We start from the raw sequence: 10,665 nt of genomic DNA on the forward strand, positions 1-10,665 counted from the left end.
TCCTGCTGACTAGCTGCTGAAAACACCTCTCCTGTTTCTCTGAAAAAGGCACTGAGCCAGGAATCAAATTTCAGTCTAATCCTGCCCTTTCTACTATGGGGGAACCATGGGCTAACTGCAGTGGTTTTAAGGCAGTCAGGCTGTTGCCCAGAGTGGCAGTGTGGACAGTCAGGCTCTTGTAATATGAACTCATGTATTTAATTAATAGCCAGAAGTCCAACAGCCTGGTGAACCACTGCAATACGCAGAGCCAAGGCATGACCAAAAAGATTGTTAACCCATTATTAGGTCGGCACTGGCACTGCACGGTGGGACCTAGATTTTTCTAGGAACCATGTGCTACCCCTCCCAGAGGAGTTTAGGTGAATACCTATTGGACTTCAACCTCTCTTACAAAGCATAAGCCCCATCCCCACTGTTCAGCCAGTATCAGCAAGGAGGAAGATGAATCAGGGCATTACCAGGAAAGTACTATCATGAATGAACTGAATTAATCATTGACAAGTTGTGTTGAGAGTGCATGTTTCATTGGGGTCTTGTTCTCATCCATGTCTGGATCACAGGACCACGCTCCCTTCATCCCCGTTTGCTAAGACAGAAGCCTGGAAATGGGTTGAGGTTGAGATGATGGACTGATGTTAAACACGCAAGGAGAGAAGAGAACTGGGTCTCCAGGGCCTACTGCTCTAGATGAAGCCTTGCCCGTGTATTCAAGGAGTGCACTGGGCACCAGCAGACAAAGCCAGGATTTCTCAGCTGTGGCACAGAAGTGCTGCACGGTCAGGTCTAAGTAACTTTGTGCCACAATTACTTCATCTACTGAATGAAAACAGCTGGTTATCTGTTGCAACTGTTCAACTAACCAAGGTCTGTTGTCACCACTGCCAGTGCCGTATACGATGAGTAGGTGAGGACTGCTAGGATTCTGTGGATACCCATGAGGCCGATGCCATGACGGGAATTCAGACCAGCTTGGTTTCCACCGACAAACTGGTCCTTGGATGGGACTCCATGAGTCGCTCTTACAGTCTCAGATCTGAGAGCAGCCCCTTCATGCGAATCTGCCCCCTGCTTACTGCCTGCCTAAGGTACCACACTCACAGGACCAATTAATGGAGTAGTGGATATAGCGTAATCCACATCTGACTGCATGTACTTCCCTTCTGCTCATGACCCACTCTGATCACCCGCACAGGCAAGGGAATGAGGAGACCCTGGGACATGGACAGACTGTATGTGGCAATGGGGTGCTGGGCTCCAACACACACTGTTTTATGTTGCCTGGCCTCTATGCTGTAGGAGCGCCCTGAGAGGTAGTGGACACAGGTCTGATTCCCAACTCTGCCATAAATGTGCTGTGTGACCATGGTCAGATACAAATCTCTGTAAGCCTCAGCACCTTCACGTATGAAAGGAGGATCTGATCTTGGGCCCATCTATTACCCTGCCAGCGCAGTATCTGAGCACCTTCCCCATCCGGCTGAGGCAGTATCAATGTCCCAAGTAGGCTTCGGGTATTTCCGCCTCGTGGAAGTTAAAATTCTGCTTGAGTAAATTTGAGGTTTCGAAAGGATTTAATCCATCTACTCTTCTCAGTATTTCTGTTTTGATAGACTTGTTTGGGGAGGTTTGGGGATATGCATGTGGGGGAAGCATGTCATACCCATGTTTGCTGGGTTGGTGTTTGCTCAGGACAAGGGGCTGTCATTGCTCTGTGGGTCACCTCTCTCATGGAAAATCCCGTCCACTCCATTCCAGGGCTGCTGGGGAATATACTTAATTTGGACTTGTAAAGAGCTGCAGGTCCTTGGAAGGAAAATGTCACCCAGTGCAGATCATTAGGACACGGTGGAGGACTTACCGTAGTGTTCATGTCTGAACTTGCAGACTAAGGAGATTCAATGTTACATGTGGAAAGCCGGTGTGTGGGGAACACACTGCCTTGCTGGGCAGGATCTATCTGTTACCATCCTCACACATCCTGGGTAAAGACCTCCGCCTAGTGGTTACATTTAAAATACCAGTGAATTCCCCCTTGTCTATCATCCTTTCTGAACGGAGAGCCCTGTCCTTTTGTAGATGAAGAGAAAGAAAAGCTGCACCTCACCAGACGGCAAAGGAACCGAGATACAAATTACAGAGACTCTCCCCTTTCCTGGCGCTGAATGATCTGCTCTGGCCTGACTGAAACCTGTGACGTCTCAGGACGAAGCTGGGTCTGCCGAGCGGTCCGAGTGGAAACAGCGCCGGAGTCCCTGGATTCCAGACATAGTGGAGGTGAGCCTGAGAGATCGGCCCCAGATTCACCTGGAGATGTGGGGAGTTCACATCACACTGGCCCAAGAGTAGGACTACAATGCCACCAGGGTCAAAGCCCAAACAATACTTCCCCATGACCCCTTGCAGTGACACAAAATCCCGTGTGCGGGAGGGAAGTGTTTGCGGACTCTGCTGAGCTCTGAAGTCAGTGCAGCTCCTTTGCCTCCATTAATAAATGATTTGGGTCCCTTGGCCCCTACCAAGTGTCACTGTACCTGCAGTAGCTGCCCCAAACCCTTGCCCCTCTTCCCAGTGTCAGCATCACGTAGTAAAACAACGACTCTTGTTTAACTACCTCAAAAGTAACATGTGCCTAGACCTGTAGGGCACGACCTGCTCTGCCTTCACCTAATGATGCAAGAGCTACTGGACATAATGCTGCAGTATCAAGTCCATTGGGAGTAAAAACAAGTGATGTTGCCAGGTACTAAAGGAGCCAGAAACACCAAGTAGCAGTGCTGCATCCCCATGGACAAAACAAGGTTTTTTTCTTCCCAATGCCATGACAAAGAAGGACCTTCCTCTTTCCAGGATGGTTGGTCCCCAGGTATGCACAACTCACAGGCTCTGGCTACCACGTGCTCTTTTCGTTAATGAAGGGAATCAAGGAAACACAATGGGTGTGACTGTGTCAGGAGCAGCTCCCTGAATGAGAGCAATCCATACAGTATGCACAACACAGTCCAGGATCCCTGCTGGGAGAGCTGGAGATGTTAGTATGCAGTATTACGCCAGTGCAGTTTAGATGAATAGTGTTGTCCTGAGGACTCAGGCCCTGAAAGCATCTGAGTCAGTGTCTGCCAAGTAAGAGAGATGAGGACTGGATTACCAAGACTCATCAATCCCTCTGACTACTACCCCATGCTGCTCATCTATGTGGCACCAATGATACTGCCAGGGGAGAGCCTGAGTAGCTCAAAAGTGACTACCGGGCTCTGGGTGCAAGTGTGAAAGAGAAAGAGACTCAGGTCATGTTTTCATCAATCCTTCCGGTCAAGGGGAAGGGCCTGCACAGGAGTGGACATATCCTACAGATCAATGCATGGTTGCGTAGATGGTTGCCAGCAGGACTTTGGCTTCTTTGACCATGGGATGTTGTTCCAAGAAGAAGGATTGCCAGGAAGAGATGGGATACACCTGACAAAGAAGTCTATGACTCAATAAGTCTATGCACCAACAAGAGGTAAAGCGCTGCTCAACCTGGTACTGGAAAAGGGGCATGATCTAGTCAGCAACCTAAGAACTGAAGGAAAGCTGGGAGACAGCGACCACAACTGATCACTTTTACTATCCACCACAAAGCTGGCAAGTCAGCCAGCAATGCAGAAGTCCTTGGCTTTAGGAAAGCTGACTTTGATAAGCTCAGGAGGCTTGTTGTCAAAGCCCTAAGGGACCATGACTTGACAAGGAGGGGAGTTCAGGATGAATGGTTGCTCCTCAAGGGAGTGATCCTGAAAGCACCAGGGATGTCCATCCCATCTAAGAGAAAAGGTAGCAAAAGGGCATAGCAACCTGCTTGGCTTTGCAGGGAACTCATGGACCTCCTGTATCTAAAAAGAGAGGCTTATACAGGATGAAAGACTGGAATCACCACAAAGGAAGAGTATTCTGCACTGGTCTGTGCCTGTAGGGAGCAAACCAGGAAAGCCAAGGCTGCAACTGAACTCTACCTGGCTACATGTATCAAGGACAATAAAAAGTCCTTTTTCAGATATGTGGGTAGTCAGAAGAAAAACAAGGGTAACATTGGACCTCTACTAAAACAATGGGACAACTGACAACTGACACCCAGGAAAAAGCCAACCTCCTTAATGGGTATTTTGCATCAGTTTTTCACCAGTTCAAAGGGAACTCCCTGCTTAACACAATGAGGAACAGTCAGGGTGAGGGTGAATTTATACCCTCCATCAGTGTAGACCATGTCAAGAAACACCTTGAGAGGCTGGACACCTTCAAGTCAGCTGGTCCTGACTGTTTGCAGTGACAGTACTTAAGGAGCTGGCAGGCATTATAACCCAGCTGCTGGCAAGGATCTTCATGAACTCGTGGCGCTCAAGTGAAGTACCTGAAGACTGGAAGAAGGCCAATGTGGTGCCTATCTTCAAGAAACGGAGGAAAGTAGATCAGGGAACTACAGGCCAAACAGCTTGACCTCAAACCCTGGAGAGATTTTTGAAAAAATTATCAAAGATATTATTCTTGACAAACTGGCTGATGGCATCATCCTGAGAAACAGCCAGCACGGGTTTATTGCAGGTAGGTCTTGCCTGACCAATCTCATCTCCTTCTATGACCAGGTGATATATCACCTGGACAAGGGAGAAGAGATTGGTGTCATATATCTGGACTTTAAAAAAGCCTTTGATTTGGTGTCCCATGATCCCCTGATGCAAAAATTGGCCAATTTTGGCCTCAGCTACATCACAGTCCGGGCCTGGGGAATTGGCTCCAAGGTCAGACCCAGAGAGTGGTAATCGACAGAAGTGAATCATCATGGTGCTTTGTGACCAGTGGTGTCCCCAAGGCTCCGTCCTTGGATTTGTACAAATTAACATATTGATTAACAATGTGGACACTGGTGTCAGAATCGGACTGGCCAAGTTCGCCGATGACACCAAATTTTGGGGTAGAGCGTCCACACCCAAGGAGAGGTTGGTGATCCAGGCTGACCTTGACAGGCTTAGAAAGTGGGCAGATAAAAACCTGATGACACTCAATATGGAAAAATACAAGGTACTCCACATCGGGGAAATAATGCACATCACGCTTATAGGCTCAGCAGTGCTATGCTCACTAGCACCATGGCTGAAAGGGACTTGGGGGTCATGACTGACCACAAAATGAACATGAGCTACCAATGCGATGTCAAAGTGAACAAAACTCTGGCTTGCATCCATAGATGCTTCTCAAGCAAATCTCAGGATGTCATCCTCCCGCTGTACACAGCCTGAGTGAGGCTGCAGCTGGAGTACTGCATCCAATTCTGGGCTCCACTATTCAAGAAGGATGTGAAAAAGCTGGAGAGAGTCCAGAGGAGAGCCACGCGCATGATCAGAGGGCAAGAGAACCAGCCTTATGATGAGAGGCTGAGAGCCATGGGATTCTTCAGCCTGGAAAAGCGCAGGCTCAGGGGGGACCTGGTGGCCACCTATAAGTATATGAGGGGTGTACATCAGGATCTGGGGGAACATCTGTTCACCAGAGCGTCCCATGGGATGACAACATCCAACAGTCACAAACTCCTCCAAGACCATTTTAGGCTGGACACAAGGAAAAACTTCTTTACTGTCTGAGCCCTTGAGGCCTGGAATAGACTCCCTCCAGAGGTGGTGCAAGCACCTACTCTGGACTCATTTAAGAAACATTTGGACACCTACCTTGGTGGGATCCTTTGACCCTAGCTGACTTTCTGCCCGTGGGGCAGGGGGCTGGACTCAATGATCTTCCGAGGCCCCTTCCAGCCCTAATATCTATGAAATCTATGAAACCTCCTGAGGTCCTTTCCAACCCAAATTTTCTATGATTCTATGCAAAAGATGACTTAAGTAACTGAAATACAGTGGTGGCTGGTGCCTTAGAAGTAACCCCCTGAGCTCAGAAAACCATCTAGTCTCCTGCTTACAGGGCAGATGAGCAAACAACATGCTCCAAAATGGCCTATAGAGGTGACCATGGCACTGGCAGGAAGTATGCATGAGACCAGGTATATTTAGATACTGGCAACCTGCTCTGAGGTTCCACTTCTGCACTCTGCTTAGATTAATTTAAATCCCAGAGGCTGGCATACAAGCAGCTGAGACACACGTTCATTACCCCGCAGATGTTGCCCCGATGCCTCTACTGACTTTGGCTAAGACCCCACTTGCTACTGAACCATCTAAAACAAATGTGGATCTGAACCACCTTTCCAAAAATGTTGAGAGCATAAAACATGTTACCTTTCTGGGGCTGGCACAGGACATGAACTCTACTGTGCGGCTGCCTGAGAATTTTACCTTTAGGAGCAGATTCTGTAGAGACTTCTCTATCTGGGCCTGAGGACAGGAGAATTAGGGAGGTCTTATTTTGAAAGTGCAGGCTTGGGATTCAGACAAGAGTTTTCTGAGGCTTTCAGGCAAGAGATGACTTCATGCAGTAGAGATATCTGACCAAGCAGTAGGTGGAGGTGTAGCAAAACCCCCAGTTTTTCTTTTTCAAAACTCCCATTTTATCTTTTTTTTCTTCTTAAAATGCATTTCCCAAGCATTTCTGACTTTCTCCCTGCCCTTATAAGTGATTTCAAGTACTAGGTAAGCTAAGATAAGCTCTTGTGTACTATTATTGTAATAAGCCCTTTGTTTATATATTGTAAATAGTGTTCTGTTATGTTTCTACTGATTTTTACTGTTTTATATTGTATTATATTGTATTCCTATCATTTGTGCATTTTTATTGTTTCATATTCATATTGTATGATTTAAGCCTTTTTTTGTAATGTCAAGTATCCATTCCCATCTTGTTCCCATTTTGTCCCCATGCCCTGTTGTGTAAGTATGTTGCAATTCTGTAACCTCTCCTGTGTAAATTGGTTTTCCTTGAATGCCTGAAACAAAAGAGTGACTGGATGAGTGAAACACAAAGATAGCAGGACCCCCTTTTAAAGCACCCCACCATCAAAACCAATACCTGGACCAACGACCCAGTCATTGGAACCACCGTCAGCAATCAAGAAACAAAAGATGAGGCAACCCACCACTGTGCCAAGGCTGCACGTGCTCAGTATGAACACCTGGAGCCCTCTGGAACAGGACTGACATTGCCTGGACCTCCCCATGGGAGATCATAGGTAGTCTGCCCCATAAAAAGGAGTAGTGAAGACTGACTCCTTGGGACGCCATCTTCACCTGGACCAGACCTGCTCCACGTCACACTGTCTATCAACCCAGAGGCCCTGCAGGCGACCCCCCTGTGGACAACACCTGCTGGAGAAAGACCCTGACTGGCCATTGAGGACCCCCTCCCAGCCTGGATAGGTAGCTATCACCTCCACCCTCTCTTCAACCAAGGACTTGGATTCTGTTTCTGTTCCCTCCCTGGACTCCTACCCTTCCACTGAGTCTTTCTCCTGCTGCCATTGTGTGTGTGTGGGAGTGCTTGTGTGAGTGTGTGTGGGAACCAAGCTGTACAGTACAGTGTTCATTTGATAAAACTGTTATTTGGACCCCTGAGTTGGGTTTTGCTTTACTACGGTTCGGCCCTGCTCCAATCTCTGCTCCTCGCCCCTCTAACTACTGTCTCATTTCTCCCTCTCCTGCTTCTGGCTCACTGCCACCTCCAACACCTGTCCCCTGCTCCTGTGGCTCCCGCTGTCCTGAGCTCCTCTCTGCTTGCAAACCACTGTTTCTTTGCTATTGCCCCATCTCAACTGCCTTTTCCCTGATCTCTGCCACTGCTGTTGCCTCATCCCCACTGCCTTTTCCCTGATCTCTGCCATTTGCTCTTTATTTACCAAGCACCCTAAGCATTGGTACCACAGGCACCAACACACAAACACTGTCGCCTGAGTCAGTGTTTAACCTGTGTGTATATGTGTATGTATGTGTGTATTGCATGATTTCATGTCTTTATCATTAGAGCATGTACATGCTTGAATTGGTGATAGGTATGCATGTGCCTAGGCTGGTAATTTTGGATGTGTATGTGCATGAGTTGGTAGTGTGTGTGCGTTCGTGCCTGGTGGGGGTGTATGCACCTAGAGTATGTGTGCGCGCCTAATTGATTTTTTTGTGTGTGTATGTGCAATTGTAGACCACACCCTCCTGTCTAACAACACAATACTGAGATCCTGAGCATTGGCCTGACCCCTCAGGGCAACGCAGGCAGCAAGGAGCGATTCCCTTCAGCATATAAACAACCCCTTAGAAAGCTTTACTGTGTCCTGCATCGGTGCCCTAATATCTTTCCCCTCCTCTCAACATTAGAACTGGCAGTAAAAGAGAAACAAAAGAGAACAACGTTCCCCACTGCTCATTTTCCATATAATATTCAGCTTTTAGTGATATGGGGAGTGATCCCGAGGGGTCCGCGGGCTGTGGTTCCCATAAAGATATAAAGGAAAACAATGATAAGTATGAACAAAGGCCATTTTGGAATGAATCAGCTGAGAAATAGGGCAGATCCCTTGGAGAGCAGCAGGTTTGTGTCTCACTTCCCCATTGCTCAGTGTCACCGTGTTGAGCACTGCTGTCACTATCCCATGCCTGACAGTAATAATCAGCCTCGTCCTGGGCTTGGGCTCCAGTGATGGTCAATGAGTGTCACCGTGTTGAGCACTGCTGTCACTATCCCATGCCTGACAGTAATAATCAGCCTCGTCCTGGGCTTGGGCTCCAGTGATGGTCAATGTGGCCGTGCTCCCTGATTTGGAGCCAGAGAATTGGTTAGCAATACCAGAGGGTCTGTTGCTATTATCATATATAATCAGCACAGGGGCACTGCCAGATTTCTGTTGATACCACTGCACATAGTTGCTGCCAATATTTCTTCCCGTGCAGGTGAGTTTAGCAGTTTCGCCTGGAGAGACGGACAATGAGGGTGACTGAGTCATCACGTACTGGGCAAGTGAACCTGGAACAGAAAGAAAAAATGCATGCACAGAAAGACTCGTTATTGGTTAGAAGCCCATTACCATCATCTGCTGGCAGCCAGGTGGGCGCAGGGGGATAAAACCTCTGTAGCACCTGAAGCATATAGGACTGGCACGAGAAGGAGCGTGACCCAGGCCATGGTGGGAAACCCAAGCAGCTCGTCTTCCTGAGGGAAATGCTTCTGAAGCTAGGACCGTGCACATCTCTTTTAAAGCATGAGAGCCAAGAGCAACCCCTTCATGCAAATCTGCTTCCTGCCGACTGGCTGCTTAAGACATCGCTCCTGCCCTTCTGACAACAGCACTGATTCAGGCAGGAAACTGGCCCTATTTTGCCCTCTCTACTATGGTGTAACAGTGGGGTAATAGCAGTGGTGATAACACAGGCAGACTGTTATACAAAGAGTGTCAGTGTGAGGACAATCAGATCCTTGCTGTGTAAAATTGTTTATTTAATAAAGCCTATTTAATACCAAGAAGCCCAACAGACAGCTGAATCACTGCAGGACACAGAGCCCAGGTATGCCCAAAAACATCATCCCCCATTATTAGATCAACACAAGCGCTGCCTTGTGGGACCTGGATCTTCCTGGAAACCGTGCACTCCCTCTCCCAGAGCTGGTGGTGTTCTTTCTGGTAGGCATCTCCCATTCAATGGTATGGAGCAACAGGGGTTACCCCCTGCAAGGGTCACTAGTTATACACACATGGATGGCGCTGGAAGCAGGAAAGGAGCCAGGTTTGCTGTGCTGGATGGAGACCTGTAAGGGAGAGGACACTCACCCCCTGGAGTCAAGGTTTGAAGTGCCCAGGAAGGGCGAGTGCAGGGGAACCTCCATTAGACACCATTCTGGGCAGGTCCTTTTACAGAGTTCAGGTTCAGGGCATCACCACTAAGGTACCAGCCATGGAGATGAATTAATTCATCTGGTCACTGAAGAGTTGTTTGGAGCATGCGTGTTTCATAGGGGTCATGATTTCATCCATTTCTGAGTGCTCTTCCTTTCCCACTGTGCACATCCCACTCTCCTCATCCCATTTCTTGTTCAATGAAACCTGGGAATGGGGCAGAGCCAGGAGAATGGGCTCATGGGATATAGGGAAGGAGGAGAGAGAGCTGGAGCTTGAGACCAGACCGTTCTAGAGAAAGTCCATCTGTGCGAGTTCAAGGAGTGCTCTGGCCACCATCAGGCAGATGAGCAGATGCAATGCCGAAGTCCTAGGGACATCTGTGATACTTTCCCCCTTCTGAGGTGTAAATTTCCCCTTGTGAAAGATGTGTTACTGATTATTTAGATTGCATCCATCTGCTCTCTCTGTTTTTGAGGGACCTTGATCCAGGTGGGTACTTTTCACGTTTTCAGCTTGTTTGGCTGGGTATAAGGGAAAGTCATGATGTTGGCTCATCCATGGCGAGAGGCCAGTCAGTCTCACCTCCATTCTCGGCAAAATCTTTGAAAAAATTATCAAGGCTCACATTTGCAAGAGCCCAGCAGGACAAATTATGTTGAGGGGAAATCAGCACGGGTTCGTAGCAGGCAGATCGTGCCTGACTAATCTGGTCTCTTTTTATGACCAGGTTACGAAATGCCTGGACACAGGAGGAGGGGTGGATGTCGTATACTTAGACTTCAGGAAGGCCTTCGATATGGTATCCCACCCCATACTGGTGAACAAGTTAAGAGGCTGTGACTTGGATGACTACACAGTCCGGTGGGTGG

Source organism: Alligator sinensis, unplaced genomic scaffold (assembly GCF_000455745.1).
Source record: "Alligator sinensis unplaced genomic scaffold, ASM45574v1 scaffold1533_1, whole genome shotgun sequence".
NCBI classification, from domain to species: domain Eukaryota; kingdom Metazoa; phylum Chordata; order Crocodylia; family Alligatoridae; genus Alligator; species Alligator sinensis.